The sequence below is a fragment of the Sus scrofa genome, chromosome 17, assembly GCF_054392235.1.
Source record: "Sus scrofa isolate SSC_HxYL_T2T_F1_AM1 chromosome 17, Sscrofa_HxYL_maternal_Yorkshire_Landrace_v2.0, whole genome shotgun sequence".
Classification (NCBI taxonomy): Eukaryota; Metazoa; Chordata; class Mammalia; order Artiodactyla; family Suidae; genus Sus; species Sus scrofa.
The window spans coordinates 45,543,120-45,556,864 of NC_139399.1; the positions used below are offsets into that span (position 1 = coordinate 45,543,120).

The window sequence follows — 13,745 nt, forward strand, 5'->3', positions numbered from 1 at the left end:
CAGCTGATGACTTTGAGTACTTCTATTTACAAGTGACTTTGGGATGGCTTATATACTTCTGTGATTTACTGATTTGCATGAAAGGAAGGAAAAGCCATTTGGATGTAAAATTATTTATAATATATGAATTTCAAATAATTTCAGATGTTAAATTATATTGACAAAGATTTATTTCTCCATCAGAGTCACTGGCATGACTGATTTCTAAGATGTGAACATGGTAAGAGTACCTATGATATAAAGTTGCTCATGGCTAGGGAAGGCATATCATAACTTATTAGCTTGTTCTCTACTTATCTGTTTAAGTTGTTCTTTATTTCACTATTTTGGTGGTTGTTCTTTTTAGAATCAAGATTTGTTCGCTACATCACAAAATAAAGAATTTGATCCCCTTGGTCCCTTGCCACCTGGATGGGGTAAGTCACGTGGATTTTTAAAATTGAATTCAGTTGTTTTAACAATCAGGTATTATGGATAGATAATACACCCTTCTCTTGTTTGAGTGAATATCTGGAAAGCTTTTTGGGTGTGTTGGTTTAATTCAGAGTGCCAAATGAGCATTAAATTTCCAAAAAGTTGTGAAGTTCCCTGGTGGCACGGTGTGTTAACGATGCAGCACTACATATGGTGTAGGTTTGATCCCTGGCCTGGGAACTTCTGCATGCAGCAGGAGCAGCCCCCCCACCCCCCAAAAAAACTTCCCCAAAGTTCTAATTTACTCTTCTAAAATTTAAAAGTATTTTGCCACTCAGCATGAAGAAGAAATTGATTATTTATACACATGATGATCTGGATGACCTCAAGGGCATTATGCTTAGTGATTCAATTTATATAACATTCTCGAAATGATAAAACTAAAGGGATAGAAAATAGAATAGTAGTGAGACAGAGCCACTGAAGGTGGGTACAAATACAGAAGGTCACAGAAGCGGTTCTTATGTGGTGATGGAAGAGTTCCGTGTCTTTACCATGGCGGTACTAATTACATAAATCTATACATGGGGTAAAAGTGCATAGAACTATACATTTACATAAATGAATTTAAATTTTAAAGATTAGTGAAAATTGAATTTTTAAATTTTTTGTCTTTTAGGGCCACACCAGTGGCATATGGATGTTCCCAGGCTAGGGGTCCAACGGAGCTGTAGCCATCAGCCTATGCCAGAGCCCAGCAACGTGGGATCTGAGCTGTGTCTGCGACCCACACCACAGCTCACAGCAATGCTGGATCCTTAGCCCACTGAGCAAGACCAGGCATCGAACCCGAGTCCTCATGGATGCTAGTGGGGTTGGTTATCCTCTGGGCCACGACGGGAACTCCGAAAATTGAATAAATTTTGTAGTTAACAGTAATTTACCAGTCTCAATTTCCTGATTTTGATACTGTGACACAACTACGTAAGATGTCACTGGGGGAAACTGGTTAAAGTGTATGTGAGATTCTTTGAACAATTTTTGCAACATGTTGTCAGTAATAATTATTTCAAAATAACAAGCTTTAAAAATATTTTGATCACATAGGTGATTCCAAAACACAGTTCAGAAATTGATTGAGTTGATGTTATTCAAAGAATAGTGGAAGGGGTAACATGTTGGGGTAGTAACTTTGTTTCCTGTAGTATGGAGCTCATGAGCATTTTCTCTTATAGAGTACCTTAGTTATTAAATCTTTGCTAGAGTTCCCTTGTGGCGCAGTGGTTAAGGATCTGGCGTTGTCACTGTGGCAGCTTGGGCTGCTGCTGTGGCTTGGTTCAATACCTGGCTCAGGAACGTCCATGTGTCACAGTTGCAACCCCCCAAAAAATCGGGGGGGGGAAACACTTTGCTAATAGATTAATAAATTAATAGTTAAGCCTGCTGCCACATTGTTGTTTTTTCTCCCTCAGTCTGGAAGTTCCCAGGCTAGGGGGTTGAATTGGAGCTGCAGCTGCTGGCCACAGCCACAGCAACATGAGATCTGAGCCACATCTGCAACCTGTACCACAGCTCATGGCAGCGTTGTATCCTTAAGCCACTGAGCGAGGCCAGGTATCAAACCTGCATCCGCATGGATACTAGTCAGGTTCATTACTGCTTAACTGCAACGGAAACTCCTCTATCTTGTTTCAAAAATATTTTTATTTGACTTTTATTAAGGTATAGGTGATTTAGTGTTGAGTCAATTTCTGCTGTACAGCACAGTGACCCAGTTGTATACACACACACACACACACACATTCTTCTCATATTATCTTCCATTATAGTCTATCCCAAGAAACTGGATATAGTTCCCTGTGCTATATAGTAGGACCTCATTGCTTATCCATTCCAGGTTGTTTTAAAGCTGTTACATGAATCATAGTGCTGTAGCAAGTTTCCAGAATAAACATTGCAGCATAGAAAGTTTTGAATGGAAGACAAAGAGAATATAGAAAGTAGAAAACAGCACAGTAAAGCTATTTATGGAACTAGTTGAAGTTTTATCTTTAAGAGCTGCAGACATTTTAGAAAGTGATATTTCCAGATAGTCTTGTTTTGGAAACATCTTTTTCTAAGATAGATTGCTTAAGCATTACTTTATTTGTGAACAGAAGGAAAAGATTGATGTGCCAAGATCACATGATTCTGGGCAATCAGTGATACTGGCTGTATAAGCCTGCCATTCAGTTACCCCATTGCTCTTTTTTTTTTTTAGTGCTGCATCCACAGTATATGGAGGTTCCCAGGCTAGGGGTTGAATAGGAGCTGTAGCTGCTGGCCTACACCACAGCCACAGCATCGCCAGATCATTAACCCACTGAGTGAGGCCAGGGATCGAAACCACGTTCTCATGAATCAGTCAGATTCATTTCCACTGAGCCATGATGGGCAGGCCTACCCCATTGCTCTTAAACTTATTTATGCCTAATATTCTTTTGAGTCAACGAAGTAAAAAAGTAATAATTCATAGTTATTATTGTTACTAGCTTATAACAAAGGGAAGGCATATGAGCATTGTGAACTTCTGTCTTCAGTGTGTCTAGCTGTTGGGTCTGGCTCTGTTGGAGTCATAATGGACAGTATATATTTGGTATGAAGTACTTGAGGGGATATTGCCCTTTTGAAACATATTGAACCAGGCTGATGGTCTTCTCAGCTTTATTTTTAGAGTTGTCTCATGCTTGTGTTACAGAGGAGAAATGGATTCACTCAAAAGATATATCTGAAGGTGTTTCATCCTGTTAATATTATTTCAGAAAAACCATGACCTGATTAGCTTTTGTTAGAAACACGAGCTATTCTACTTGTTCTCTAGGTCAGTTGTAAGAAAAATTACTTCTTGCTCATAGTAACCTGAATTATGGGCTATGTGCCTTTATTTGAAAAGCTTTTTTTGCAAAGCTGGTCCTCATGTTCTGTATCATCATCCTCACTATCAGAATCTTTTTCTTTTTTTTAATTTTTATTTCTGCCTTTTATTGCCACACCTGCAGCATATATAGAAGTTCCTGGGCTAGGGATTGAATTTGAAATGCAGCTGGAGGCTATGCTGCACCCTGCGGCCACGCCAGGTCCTTAACCCACTGATGGAAGCCAGAGATCGAACCAGCATCCTCACGGACACTATATTGGGTTCTTCACCTCCTGAGCTGCAGCTGGAACTCCATTTTTCATTTTTACTTCCGCCAACAAATAGCACCTCCCTAAAATAATGCCTCTGAAGACCCATTCCCAGCTTATTTATATTATCAGAATCTTGCCTTATTTATGTTCTGCAAAATATTAGATTTCTCTCTTCTAAAATTGAAGTGCACACCCCTTCCCCTTTCTAATGAAATGCTGATATCAGCGGTATATACATGGAACAATCATAGAAATAAGTTTTATATTTTCTTTATTTTACCTCGTGTTAGCTTTTTGGTTTCACTTTTTTAATGTTTTTAAACTTTTATTTAGAAAGCCTAACTAGTAAAATTACAGAACTAGAAAATGTATGAGCAGTAACAGAAGTGTACAAACTAAATATTTAAAGCATCAAGAAATAAAATCGGAGTTCCTGTCATGCCACAATGGAAATGAATCCAATTAAGAACCATGAGGTTGTGGGTTCAGTTCCTGGCCTCACTCAGTGGGTTAAGGATCCGGTGTTGCCGTGGGATGTGGTATAGGTTGCAAACGTGGCTCGGATCTGGCATTTCTGTGGCTCTGGCATAGGTCAGCAGCTATAGCTCTGATTGGATCCCTGGCCTGCCTCCATGTGCCTAGTGTGCGGCCCTAAGAAGACAAAAAAAAAAAAAAAGAAAGAAAGAAAGAAAGAAAATCCCAAGCAATTAGATGTTTTTCATGAAAAAGAAAATTTTCTTAGTTAAGACTTTTAAAAATGATGTAAACCAAACCCTTAAATCTGTTCATCCAAAAGGAAAGAGGAAAATCCCATGCAGTTCTGAGCTCCATGCCTTCATTCAGTACAGACTACCCATGAGTAAGATGAGGGTAGCTCTGATGTGGTTGGCAGGGTGCTCAGATCTCAGAAACCTTGGAGACCTCAGGCAGTGACTCTGCTCATGTTAAGCTTTTAAAATTTATTTTCTGGAGTTCCCATTGTGGCGCAGTGGTTAACGAATCCGAGTAGGAACCATGAGGTTGTGGGTTCGATCCCTGCCCTTGCTCAGTGGGTTAAGGATCCGAGCATTGCTGTGAGTTGTGGTGTAGGTCACAGACGCAGCTCGGATCCCGCATTGCTGTGGCTCTGGCGTAGGCCAGTGGCTACAGCTCCAATTCGACCCCTAGCCTGGGAACCTCCATATGCCCTGGGGAGCGGCTCAAGAAAAGGCAAAAAGACCAAAAAAACAAAACAAAACAAAACAAAAATAATAAAATTTATTTTCTTTTATTGTATGGCTATACCTGCAGCATATGGAAGTTTCTGAACCAGAGATTGAATCAGAGCCACAGCCGTGACCTGAGCTGCAGCTGGGGCAACACCACATCCTTTTAACCCACTGTGCCAGGCTGGGTATTGAACCCACACCTCCATAGCTACCAGAGCCTCTGCAGTTAGATTCTTAACCATTCTCTGTGCCACAGTGGGAACTCCTAGGATATTAATTTTATTTATTCATTTATTTATTTAGCCGTGCCTGTGGAAGTTCCCAGGCTAGGGATTAGACCTGAGCTATAGAAGTGACATCACCCAGTCCTTAACCATTGGAGTACCAAGGAACTCCTGGATATTAATTTTAGATTAAGGAAGTTCCTTAAAATTATTTGTTTATATAAAATTATAGATCTGCAATATACTTAAAAATTTGAATTTAATATGACTGCCAAGAACATGACCTTACTTTGTTTTCATGTAGTTAGATGTAGCACTATAGGTACTTCTTTTGCCTCAGACACAACTCTTAGAGTTGGTTGCATGTTTGCATCTCAAGATGCCATGACCACCAAAGCCACTGTTAATATTTAGGATATGTGACAAGATACAGAGTCCCATTTTTCTGTATATTGTATACACCCAAGTTCTAGTTCCATTTTAGGCTCAGCAGATACAGAAAGTAGCTGAGATGTCCAGAGCAGATTTATGATACTTGCCAGTATATACCTTCTGATGACTACTCCCTACCCCCAGCCCCTGCCAGTATCATCATTGCTACTTGAAATCATAGATTCAGTGCTGGAGATAAAAGTTGCCAGACATTATCTTGACAGTGCTATATAATTTTGCCTAACACTCATTCTGCAATATCTTGCTTAAAGATCCAAAGGATCTAAAAAAAGTTTGGAAAAAAATTAGGTATCAACTTTTCAAACTGTAAGAAATGAAAATTGGGTTTTTTTAACCATAGATTTAAGCTTTTTTTTTTTTTTTTGAAAATTACTAATTTTAGGATAGTATACTTAAAAAAGCTGAGAATCCATATTATACTCTTGAATACTTCATTTATTAATTGTGAGACATCTTGGCCAAATTTAAAACATTCAGACGCTGGAAGAGAGCTTTTATTTTGAAGAATTTATTTGTAATGAGCAGAAAAGTCAGTAGTTCAAACAACAACAAATGTTAACATTAAAATTTCAAAATTATTTGGTTATTAAGAGCAAATAATATCACCCATCTTCTAAACCTTAATGAGAAAGCCCAAAGAAGCATGGCAAATTTTGTAGAATGGGACAAGAAAACAAGGAGAATTCTAAAGTAAGATTCCAGTGGAGAAACAAATAGCTGCTTCAGATGCAGTAAATTAACTGAGCCCTGCTTCCCAACCCTTATGTATAAAGTTATTATAAAGTTAAAGATATTTGTGACTTGGAAACTGGTTGTATTAAGAAGAAACAGGATTTAGGAGTTTCTGCCATGGTGCTCTGGGTTAAGAATCTGACTGCAGTGGCTTTGGATGTGTGGGTTCAATGCCTGGCCCAGTACATTGAGTTAAAGGATTCATGTTGCCACATGTGTGACGTAGGTGACAGCTGCAGCTCAGATTCAGTCCCTGGACAGGGAATTGCCTTATGCCATGGGTGTGGCCATTTAAAAAAAAAAGAAGAAACATGTTTTGTTTTTGTTGTTGTTTTGGCCTTATCTGTGGCATGCCAGGAATTGCACCTGCACCATAGTGGCAACCTGCAGTGATAATGGCGAATTCTTAACCTGCTGTCCCACAAAAGAATTCCAAGAAAAAAATGAATAATGCTTAATTAGAATATAACAAAGGCATTCCCATGGTGGCTTAGTGGTTAATATATCTGACTATTATCTGTGAGAACGTGGGTTTGATCCCTCGCCTCGATCAGTGGGTTAAAGGTCCGGCATTGCTGTGAGATGTTTAGATGTGGCTCAGATCTGGCTTGGCTGTGGCTGTGGAGTAGGCTGGCAGCTATAGCTCCAATTCAGTCCCTAGCCTGGGAATCTCCATATGCTGTGGATGTGGCCCTAAAAAGACCCCCCCCCCAAAAAAAGACAAAAAGAATATAACAAAGAGCTCCCTTGTGGTTCAGCAAGTTAAGTTCCCTGGCCAGAGAATTTTGGCATGCTGCAGACACTGCCAAAACAATGACAACAGTGGAAATCTCCACAGTGAAACAGGTACCAGTTCTATTTCCCCATAATATTTTAAGAAATGAGATGAGTTTCCATCCTCCAGCTGCTACTCAATTCTGAGATTTGGGTTAGATAATTTAACTGGTCTGAGTTTCTATATCTTCAAAATAAATAAAAACTCCTTAATCCATGGGACTGATAAGGCTTAAATGAGGTCATATATGCAAAGTTAAAATAGTTATTTATTCTTGCTACTATTGCTGGGGCTGAGCAGATTGAGCAAGACATTGTGAATTAAGTCTACTTAACTTCTAGAATACAGTATTTTCATAACTTTAGTAAGTGAATTTAATAGTGAAAGAATAAATTAACCCTTTTAAAGTTGTGATGTAAAACATAAAATCGTGAAAAAAATAAAACTATAACATTGGGAGTTCCTGTTGTGACTTAGAGGGTTAAGAATCCGACCATTATACATGAGGATGTGGGTTTGATCCCTGGCCTTGCTTAGGATCCAACATTGCCACAAGCTGTGTGTAGGTCAAAGATGCAGCTTGGATCTGGTGTTGCTGTGCCTGTGGCAAAGGCCAGCAGCTGCAAATCCAGTTCAGCTCCTAGCCTGGGAACTTCCATATGCCACAGGTGTGGCTCTAAAAAGAAAACAAAAACTATAAAAATCAGTAGTGCAATGGGCCAAGTCAACTCATCTCATTGTTTTAGTTTGAGGAAGAAGACAATGCCAACTCTAACGCTTTGCCTTTTTTTTTTTTTTTTTTTTTTTTAAAGAGAAGAGAACGGACAGCAATGGTAGAGTATATTTTGTCAACCACAACACTCGTATTACACAGTGGGAAGATCCCAGAAATCAAGGGTAAGAACTTTCAGTTATTAGTGTATAGATAAACTTTAAGATTGTACCCTATTTCTGGCTCAGTTATAAAAAAGTTTAAACTTAGTTATTTTCCCCCCAAAGGCCTTAAACATTAATCATCTACATTCTTTAGAAAGAAAAAATATTATATTATTACTGTCATATTGTGAATATAGGTTTCATGTTCTTTCATATAATGAATGTAGGGGGTGGGGGTGTGTGTGTGTGTGTCACCAAGCACCTATTTCTTTTTTTTTCTTTTCTTTTTTTTTTTTTTTGTTGTTGTTGTTGCTATTTCTTGGGCCGCTCCCGCGGCATATGGAGGTTCCCAGGCTAGGGGTTGAATCGGAGCTGTAGCCACCGGCCTACGCCAGAGCCACAGCAACGCGGGATCCGAGCCGCGTCTGCAACCTACACCACAGCTCACGGCAACGCCGGATCGTTAACCCACTGAGCAAGGGCAGGGACCGAACCCGCAACCTCATGGTTCCTAGTCGGATTCGCTAACCACTGCGCCACAACGGGAACTCCACCAAGCACCTATTTCTTATTGCCAGTTAGTAATTCTGAAGCAAGGTTTTGCAAGCTGCGGTATCTGGATATAATTCAGGGAGTATTTGACTTCAGAAAAATACACATTCAGTTTCACTAACCTTCACCTGAAACTGAGTATTCCTTCCATTATGATTATAGGCTACAGCCAAAGTAGAATTAACAATGAGTAAGGACTTTGACACCAGTAAAAATGATAGGTTTTTTTTGTATCATTCTGCAGTTGTTCCAGATATCTCAAAATATTGTTTACACATAATTACAAGAACTTGATAGTTAATATACAACTAAAGAGACAAATTAGTTTTTACAGGTTTATCTTTTTAGTATTTATAATTGTTTTTCTTTGTAATATTAGTGATAGTGTATGGGTTAGTTTGCTAGGGCTGCTTTAATAAATGCCGCAAATTTGGAGTTCCTGTCGTGGTGCAGTGGTTAAAGAATCCGACTAGGAACCATGAGGTTGCGGGTTCGATCCCTGCCCTTGCTCAGTGGGTTAACGATCCGGCGTTGCTGTGAGCTGCGGTGTAGGTTGCAGACATGGCTCGGATCCCGCGTTGCTGTGGCTCTGGCGTAGGCCAGTGGCTACAGCTCCGATTCGACCCCTAGCCTGGGAACCTCCACATGCCGCGGGAGTGGCCCAAAGAAAATAGCAAAAAGACAAAAAAAAAATAAATAAATAAATGAGCAAAAAGACCAAAATAAATAAATAAATAAATAAATGCCGCAAATTGAATGACTTAAAGAGACACTTGTCTCATAGTTTAGAAGGCTAGTTCAGGAGTTCCCAAAGTTGTGGTGCAGTGGAAACGAATCCAACTAGGAACCATGAGGTTGCAGGTTCGATCCCTGGCCTTGCTCAGTGGGTTAAGGATCCAGTGTTGCCCTGAGCTGTGGTGTTAGATCACTTCCAAAAAAAAAAAGGCTAGTTCATCATCAAGGTATCTGCAGAGCTATTTCCTCTGAAGGCAATAGGAAAGGATGTGTTCTAGGCCTTTTCCCTATCTTTAGTAGTTCCCTGGTTGTGGCAGCCTAACTCCAGTCTTCATATGGCATTCTTCCTATACGCATGCATATCTTTAATGTTCAGTTGCACCCTCCTCCTTCCTTCTTTTTTTTTCCACACCTGTGGCCTGTGGAAGTTCTTAAGTCAGGGATGGAACCTGCGTGTAGAATCAACCCGAGCCACTATGCTGACAATGCTAGATTCTCAACTCACTGTGCCATGAAGGAACTTTCAGGTTTCACCTTCTAATAAGGACTTTAGTCCTACTGGATTAGTGGCTTGCCTTACTGCCGCATGATTTCACCTAGTTACATCTGTAATGACCCTGTTTCCAAATAAGATCACATTTTGAGGTACCAAAGGTTAGGAGTTCAACATAGGAATTTGGCTCGACATGTCAACACATAACAATATGTAATGCTGTTGGTTTATCAGACTGCCATGGGGTTCCATTCTGTAGGGAATTTGGCAAGTTCTGTAGTCAGAAGGCACAGTCCCCACAAAATTGTCCTAACTTAAGACATCAGTCACAAGCTGGGAGGCTTCCAGGATTGCTCTCGCTTCCGTCAGACTGGGTAAAATGTGGGGAGTCTCCTCAACCACTTTCAGGTTCAGTAGCTTCCTATAGAGACTAGAATTCACCAAAACCTATTATACTCACAGCCACCTTTATTAGGGGGAAAGAATATAAATTAGAACCAACAGAAGGAACCAGATGTTTAGGGCAGAGTCTGGGAGGAGTCCACATGTCCCGAAGTGATGTGGAACAATATGTGCTTGGTAATGCTCAGTAGGGAATCTCACCTTAATCTCTTGAATCCAGAGTTTTTATTGTGGCTTCAATATGTACTGCATGCATGGCTAACCTTTAGTTTCTAGCCCTTCTGCAGTGTTTGGGCTAATACCTTTTAGTGTTTAATTACTCTAGCGGTCAAAGCTGATACAGCATATCCCAAAGCCTCCATCATAAATAACATTATTGACTGTCTGGTGTTGAAAGCCCCCAAGCAAATAAAGAGATTCTTGACAGGCAGGACATTCCTGAGGCCTAGAGACCTCCTTCCAATAGCCAAGGGCAAAAGTCTCACTTCTGTTTAGGTGTGATTAATTCTTCACATGTGTCATAAGTTGGAGTTTTAAGGACTTCTGTTTTAAAGATATGCTTTAAGTTTAAAATCTATTTCTGGGAGTTCGGCTCAGCAGAATCGAATCTGACTAGCATCCATGAGGACACCAGTTCAATCCCTGGGTTAAGGATCTGGCATTGCTATGAGCTGTGGTATAGGCCGCAGTCTTGGTTTAGATCTGGCATTGCGATGGCTGTGATGTAGGCTGGCGGCTACAGCTCTGATTGAGCCTCTAGCCTGGGAACCTCCGTGTGCTGCATGTGTGGCCCTAAAAAGACCAGAAGTAATAATAAAATCTGTTTCTGGGTACCAGCAAAGCAAAACATTTTTATGGAGTTATAATATGTAACTTAAATATATTCAGTTTCTTAAGAAAGACTAAGAATTTCATAAGTAATGTTTTAGTTTCTTTGTAGCCTTCTACTCCTATGGTTAGAATAGACCACAACACCTTTAAGGGCACATGGAGGTTCCCAGGCTAGGGGTCCAATCAGAGCTACAGCTGCTGGCCTATGCCACAGCCATGTCAGATCCGAGCTGTGTCTGCAACATACACCACAGCTCATGCAACTCTAGATCCTTAACCCACTGGGTGAGGCCAGAGATCCAACCCATAACCTCATGGTTCCTAGTCAGATTGTTTCCGCTACACCATGATGGGAACTCCCTCCGTGGATCTTTAATGTTTTAGAGCTGAAGTTAAAATCATATTTTTTTTTTAGCCCATAATCAAAACTTCAGTGAAAAACTAACACCAAAATAGGAGACTGCTATTGTATTCCTTACAGAATTAAACATAATGACATTATCTTGGTAGATTTACTAGATTTACTGAACTGATAAGGCTTTCTGCAATAGATTGAAATTCAAGAAGTTGTGTGGACATTAGTGTTGCTTTCTTCTTACCGAACATCCTTTTGTGAGTCTCACCTTCCCTCCTGTTGGCTGGCACAACACTGTTGAACAACCTACACGAAGCACCACTATCTTAGCATGGTTGAAAACCATGGTGATCTTGTAGGAACCTGGACATTTAACATCCATAAAGTAAGAATTTGGACTCTGAAACAGCTTTTTTTTTTAATGTTTTTTCTTTTCCTCTTCCAAGGAAGGATGCAGTAAATCTCTAGCCAAAGGCATGTTGGTCCTTTCGCAAGCACAGCCCTTCCAGATCTGTCTAGAATCATATTTTTAATAACACAATTGACCCTGAATCTTTCCATTTTGTTTTCAGGGCAATACTTATTACTGAGCCTGTCTTGCAAATATTATTTCAACTAAGGAGAATTGTTATCTTCTTAAATTTTTAGGTAGCCTATTTTATCTGACATTTGTATTAGTTATAAGTGAATACAGTTAAATATTCTTAACCTATCGACATAGTTCACAAAATACTGTACTAGGCCATGATTCTCAGCCTTTGTTCTTCTGAAATAAGTACGCTTGAGAAAGTGACCCTCTTATCACCAATATTGGCTCTTTAAAACAATGAGATTAAATGCCTCCAACTGCTCCTCTTCTTTTTTTCTCATGTGAACTTGAGTATTTCCATTGTTTTGTTTTCTTAATAAAGCCAACAGATAAGAAAATTAATTTGCAAGAAATAGCAACAACAACAACAACAACAAAAAGACAAAAGACAAAAAAAAGAAAAAAGAAAATTAATTTGAAATTGTAGAGTAGAGAAAAACAAACTGGCTAATATGGAAAAAACTTGGAACACATACTTAATTAGCTAATTGGCTGTCATTATGACAGAATGCACAAATACAAATTGCAAGAGGTGTGTTCAGTGGTTCCCTACTCATTTTAGTGTCGTATTTTGAAATGTAAAAATAAATTTCTTAGACTCATGAGTGACCAGTGTTCATTATATTTTGTTGATGTCTTAATTTTAATATGTAATAAATTAAAATTAAGTCATTTATAAGTGCCTTGTAATCTAGTTCCTATTTTAAAATTTACATGTTACTTACATGGTGAAAAATTATTGCTAGACACACAAGCTGAAATATTTGATAAACATTGGTGCTAGCACTATGAAGGAAGTACTTTAAGAGTCCTGAAGAGAAGAATCAAAACATGGTAGGAGAAGTAATAATAGGTACAATTTGAAGGCTTTACTTCATGAGATTTTTACGTGTATTGTCTTATTTATTCCTTAGTCTTATTACATAGCTATTAGTTCCATTTTATGAACTAAGAAACTGAAGGTCAAAGAGTTTAAGGTCTAAAGACTGGTGTTAAGGAGGTGGGTAGGAATAATCCATAGAAGAGTACTTGAGGAGTTCCTGTCGTGGCACAGCAGAAACAAATCTGACTAGGAACCATGAGGTTGCAGGTTCAATCCCTGACCTCGCTCAGTAGGTTAAAGATCAGGTGCTGATGGGAGCTGTGGTGTAGCCGTACACCATGAAAGCACAGGGTTCATGTAACGAAGTTGCAGGTAGAGTGAAGAGGTAAAACAGATAGGGACCATTGAGGGTAGAGTATAGAGGCAGAATTCAGGCCAAATGGAGGGGTTTAACCATTGCTTAATGGTGAATAGTAATATCACTTTTAGTTGAGAATGGATATGTTCAGATCTCTATTTAGTACCATCAACAATACAGTGTAGAATCAGTGAAACTAGAGGTAGGAAAACCAGCTGGATGGCTATTGTGAAAGTTTAGAAGAGATGAATAAAGCCAAGGTAAGGATGGCGCTGGGGATTCACAACGGTGATGAACATGAAAACTTCCAAGGTATAATTGGCAGAACTTGTTTTAGATAGGTAGGGAATAAAGGCCAAGTAATGGGGAGAAGACTGATGGTTGATGCACTTGTTGACATGTTTAATGTTCCTATAGGATTTGTAGTAAATAATTGGAAAGTACTAGAATAAATGATTTTTTTTAGAACATTTCTACTACATTTATGGGTGGGTATTTTTAGTTTCTGTACTTGGCAAATAAGCAACTCACAATATTCTTTATTTGTTTTCTATGTTTTAAATAGTCAATTAAATGAAAAGCCCTTACCTGAAGGCTGGGAAATGAGATTCACAGTAGATGGAATTCCATATTTTGTGGACCACAATAGAAGAACGACTACCTATATAGATCCCCGAACTGGAAAATCTGCCTTGTAAGTTTTTCCAATATTTTAATTAAAAGTAAAACTCCTTGCTGTTTTTAGCATAGGGAACAT

General features: G+C 39.2%; 1 long non-coding RNA gene and 1 pseudogene across 18 annotated transcripts in view; one reads left to right on the forward strand and one right to left on the reverse strand.

Annotated features, from left to right (window-relative positions):
- Window positions 1-13,745, forward strand: part of LOC102165807 (E3 ubiquitin-protein ligase Itchy homolog) — a 108,012-nt gene that overhangs the window by 57,331 nt on the left and 36,936 nt on the right. For all 18 annotated transcript variants that reach the window (XR_014832176.1, XR_014832177.1, XR_014832182.1 and 15 more), the window contains 3 exons: window positions 347-416; window positions 7,787-7,871; window positions 13,554-13,682. This is a non-coding gene — a long non-coding RNA (E3 ubiquitin-protein ligase Itchy homolog). The remainder of the gene's footprint in view (window positions 1-346; window positions 417-7,786; window positions 7,872-13,553; window positions 13,683-13,745) is intronic.
- LOC110257495 (small ribosomal subunit protein eS27-like pseudogene) lies at window positions 11,442-11,720 on the reverse strand (annotated as a pseudogene).